This window comes from Periplaneta americana, chromosome 16, assembly GCF_040183065.1.
Source record: "Periplaneta americana isolate PAMFEO1 chromosome 16, P.americana_PAMFEO1_priV1, whole genome shotgun sequence".
NCBI lineage: Eukaryota > Metazoa > Arthropoda > Insecta > Blattodea > Blattidae > Periplaneta > Periplaneta americana.
This window is the reverse complement of record NC_091132.1, coordinates 109170946-109174869: the sequence shown is the minus strand read 5'-3', so window position 1 is coordinate 109174869 and position 3924 is coordinate 109170946. Positions and strand designations below refer to the sequence as shown.

The following is a 3924-nucleotide window of genomic DNA, read 5'->3' as shown; positions in this document are numbered from 1 at the left end:
ATACGTGTTTATTAATTAAACAAACCGATATTTATCATTTATATTCTGTTATCGTTCTTTAGTGATACTGTATAAATAATATTCAAGTTATTTATATTATAATCGTTCTTTAGCGATATAAATAACATAAATTTAATATTAGGTTTGGAAAAATCCAGTTGCATAATACTGGTATTAGTTTTTCTTTTTGTATTATTACATTATACTATCTTGAACCACAATAAAATGGAAAGGAGTAACGAGGAATTGAACCTGAGACGTTGACATCTAAATTCCGACGTTCGTCCGCTGAGCTACGAGGGCAAAAGTGTGGAAACATTTTCGGAAAAATTGGCCCAATCACACTCTAAGATTTTCTGATGATTCGTAGAAGCTAGTTCAGGATGCGGGAGGCAAAGGCTAATTGAGATTTCCCGGTCTCTGATCGGGTCAAACATCCTGATAGAATTAAAATTTTAACCATTGCCGTGACTTTCGGTGAAGTCCGGAGGGCCCAATTAGTCAAATCCACTCTCCTCATCTCCACGCTTGGGCCCGGCCCCCTGGAATTTAATGAGATGCGAAAGAGATAGTGGTGTGCGGAAAGCAACGGGATGTTACCGCATTTAGACCTATCCTTACCAAGAAAAACTGCAAACATGAACAAAGAAAGCTTTTAATAGAAGAAGAAGGATCTTCTGCGGACCTCTGGAAAAACAACTAAGGAAGAGACTAGTGAAGTGTTTTGTGTGGAGTGTGGCATTGTATGGGGAAGGAACATGGACATTACGACGAAATGAAGAGAAACGAATTGAAGCATTTTAAATGTGCATGTGGAGAAGAAAGGTGCATGTGAAGTGGACAGATAGAATAAGAAATAAAATTGTGTTTGAAAAAGTGAGTGAAGAAAGAATGATGCTGAAACTGATTAGAAAGAGAAAAAGGAATTGGTTGGGTCTCTGGTTGAAAAGAATAATAGACGACATTAGGATATGTGGATCATATGCGGAGACTAAGAGGAAGGCAGAAAATAGGAAAGATTGGAGATTGCTGGGTTTGCAATGAAAGACCTGCCCATGGACAGAACACTTATGTATGTATGTTCAGAATGCCTGGAATATCGTGTCTAAAAACGGTCGCTATTTGCAATTCCATGCCCACTCGACTGCAAGATGATCGAGTTGAGAGGAAGATAGACTAAATATTGAATTGTGGCCTTTTGTTTTGTTTTTTGAACGCTTAATTGTTTGAATGTTTTAAGGCCGACGCCAGTAAATTTGTTTTGTTTATGCCACGAAAGATATTTTTATTGAGAATAAAATCTTTTTTCTTTCCATTTGCAGCCACAATATCATAATGATAAAGTCATGGCATAATAATTAATGAACCTGATGTTAATTACTAAAATAATCGTAAAAGAGAAAGGAGCCATTATGTATAGTTTGTCTCTCTCAAAAACAGAACAAAAAAGAACATAAAAAGCACGAGGTTGTAGTCGAACGCAGGACCTCATGAATAAGAGGCCTAAACGCTACCATTACGCTATCGAATAACACACAGAATACTTCAATTATAACTGTAGATATCAGGCAACGTGGTCCAACAACATGTAACATCGCCTGTCTCCGAATTGTAGCGAAGATACCCGAAGGGAACTTTGTTTTAGGAGAGCGGCCACTTTTTCTTTTGACAGCTGTACACTATAAACGTAGCAAAATAAATGTGGAGATCGCAACTCGAATACCTACCAGTAGGGGATCTAGCTCAGCTGATACAGATTAGAATGTTGAGGTGAGTAGGCCTACTAGTTACTACTGAAATAGAGGATCATCAATATGAGAACTGTCTGTTTCTTTAAGTAGGCCTGTGTTCTTCACATTGCAACCAAATGTTTTACAATAACGAGTATTTCTGCAAGATGGCTATCATTATGATCTCACTGAGCTCAGAAAAGAAAACGAATATAAATATTTAGTTATCAACTTATCATGAAGCACAATCACAGATTGATCTACTCACACAATTCCTCAACAGCATTATCACAGCTAATGAGAGCTCGTTTATCAGGCTGTCAATTTATCAGCGGTTTAATATTATTTTATAGTTTATTTTCTTGAATTATCATATGAGATAAGCTTGTAAAAGTGAAGTCATTTACTATTACTATGCACTGTAAGAAGACGATACTTTTTTTTTTGCATATAAAAACATTCTCTGTAACACCAAAAGTAAATAGTTATTACATGTATTTTTGGCTTAATTGGTAAATTGTAGAGTATGTAACTAATTTTGCACAAGTTCCTACGATACATCTTTCGTATTTTGTATTCGCGTCTAATATTACCTTTCTTTTTACAGAAATCAGTATTTAAGATTGATAGGTAGCAATATAATTTTTTTAAAAGTAGGATTCTGTGTTCTTTGTGGAAAAATCACACAAGTGAAAATAATAATTTATGGACATATCGTCTCAAATATAAAGCAAAATATTTTAATTGACTGTGAAAATTTACTAAAGATGTTATTAATTGGTCCAACAGAATAATATCTGTTATAGTGACAATTAATATTTGAGGAGAAAAATTCGCTCCGACGCAGAGGATCGAACCCGGGTCCTTGGTTTTACGTACCAAACGCTCTGACCACTGAGCCTCGCCGAATTCAAACCATAGCACCGGACCGAACTCTCCTCCGATCCCCAGCGCCGGAGCGAATTTTTCTCCTCAAATATTAATTGTCACTATAACAGATATTATTCTGTTGGACCAATTAATAACATCTTTAGTAAATTCATCTAGCTTCTTCTTATTCTATGGCTCGTCGGTCCGTTTTCGGGTCATGGCCTCCCCAGTTGCACTCCACCAAACTTGTCGATCCTGTGCTGCGACTCTCCAATTCCGGATTTTGAGGATTAGTAGTGCATCCTGACATACACCATCTTCCCATCTGTTACGTGGTCTTCCCACCGGCCTTCCTCCTCCGAAATCTCCTGAAAATACCTTTTTTGGTACTCGATGTTCTTCCATCCTAATTAGATGACCTGCCCATTTGAGTCTCTTAATCCGAATAACATGCGACAATAGTTCTCCGTACAAGGAATATAGTTCGTTATTATATCTAATTCTCCATTCCCCTTGCACGCATACAGGTCCGTAGATTCTCCTTTCGAAAGAATCGATCTTTTCCACGGCTTTCTTTGAGAAGGTCTACGTTTCACTTCCATACATCACTATACTCCGAATGAGTGTTTTATATAGCATTACCTTTAATAATTCGTCTACCTAGCAGTGCATGATTCTGTACAGATTGCTATGCACTTTACTGCGGAATCCCGGCCATTAGTCACTCAGCTGAGTGCGCTCCTTGTGTAATGGCAGTTGACATAAACGTCAACGTATATGCCCAATTTGGAGTCAGGCCAAAAAAAGGGAAATAACACTGTAGTAGGAGAGTTCGGTCCGGTGCTGTGGATTAAATTCGGCGTAGCTCAGTGGTCAGAGCGCTTGGTACGTATAACCAAGGGCCCGGGTTCGATCCCCGGCGCCGGAGCGGATTTTTCTCCTCAAATCAAATATTAATTGACTGTGGAAAGCAGATAGATAATTCTTCAATAGAAGATAAAACCTAGGTTTGTTCGCCTGTCGTTTGTGGCGAGGAATGGATTCTTACACTTGAATGAGACTCCCCCTCCCTTTAGATCAGAAGTTTAGGCATTGCTCTATATTTAGTCTCTTTCTCGTTGCTCTATTTCTGTAAAGGTGAGAGTTAGCCTACTTTACTTTTGAAAATTAATTTGTGTAGCTAACTTGAAAATCCAAGTTCTCAATGGGGAAATTTTTAATTATACGTATTATTAAGAAGATACTAATTAATTTCTTTAGAGAAAAAATGAAGTATATTTCTGCTCCATTTCCGTAAGGGACAGAATGAAGTTAATTTTGCTAA

The 3924-nt window shown here is 37.5% G+C and overlaps 1 non-coding gene across 1 annotated transcript; it reads left to right on the top strand.

The window, feature by feature from the left end:
- Positions 1-3455: 3455 nt before the first annotated feature.
- Positions 3456-3528, top strand: TRNAT-CGU (transfer RNA threonine (anticodon CGU)). The gene has a single exon. It is a non-coding gene; the product is annotated as a tRNA-Thr (tRNA).
- Positions 3529-3924: the final 396 nt, after the last annotated feature.